Consider the following 1,068-nt stretch of genomic DNA (forward strand, 5'->3'; position numbering starts at 1 on the left):
TCAATTGAAAGGGAACGTTAGGTTATTACCATATCCCTGGTTCCCTAAAAGAGAATGACAACCATTACCCTTCGAGGTTGTGTCCCCAGCTGACCTCTCATTTTGAAAAAAAATGACAATATATTACTGTGAGGACTTCCCTCTTCAACAGGAGGTGGGAGAGACACTTCCCCCTCACAGCAGGGCCCTGATAGGGCAGCTTTTTTATATATGCTCAGTGATTGACGGTCAGAGAGGGCTCTTTCCCATTTGGTAATGGTTGTCATTTTCTTTCAGGGAACCAGGGTTATGGTAATAACCTAACGTTCAAACGACACTTATTTCAGCAAAGTTCCGGTTTAATTCTTTACTATTTTGGAAACTGCCTGTTTTAAAATATTACCTGTATTACGATATTTTGTATTAATCATAAAATATGTTTTTTAAACAAGTCCGCACGAAAACATAGCAGCTCCACGTTGTCGCCACTGGGTGGCAGCATTAGTACAGAATACATTAAATAATCTTACATCCTGCATTATTAATGTGTATGTCAACCTGGTGTATTATTAATGTATATCAAATACAACCTTGTAGTACCTGTTTTTGTACAGTTTTAAGATGTTCAGTCTGTAAGATGTCATTCCACTTGTATTTTGTATTGCAGAGTACCAGTTACAGGTGGAAGGAGTTTTAAGATTCGACTCACCAATAAGGTTGAAAACGTATCTTATGAAATTGTTCACAGGATCTATGACTACAAAGATTCCAATGTGTTTTGTAATGCTGATAAATAAAGTGTATCGCGTTTATGTGATCACTGTATTTATATGATTAATGATCGGCAAACACCTCAGATTCGCTGTTACTGTATGTAATGAATCTGTTTGAAAGATGTTATGTGCTGATGCTATTACAGGTAACATGGATATTTAACTGCTAGTCGATTCCCTAGCATTGGTGCTGTATTGTTTGGCTAAGGAAGTCCCTAGCGTGTTTTCTATCCCACATATTTTATCCGTTATTCGTTAATTATAAATGACATAGTTAGTCCGATAAAAGCTACATTATTTCATAATAGTATAATTG

The sequence above is a fragment of the Polyodon spathula genome, chromosome 11 (assembly GCF_017654505.1).
Source record: "Polyodon spathula isolate WHYD16114869_AA chromosome 11, ASM1765450v1, whole genome shotgun sequence".
Classification (NCBI taxonomy): Eukaryota; Metazoa; Chordata; class Actinopteri; order Acipenseriformes; family Polyodontidae; genus Polyodon; species Polyodon spathula.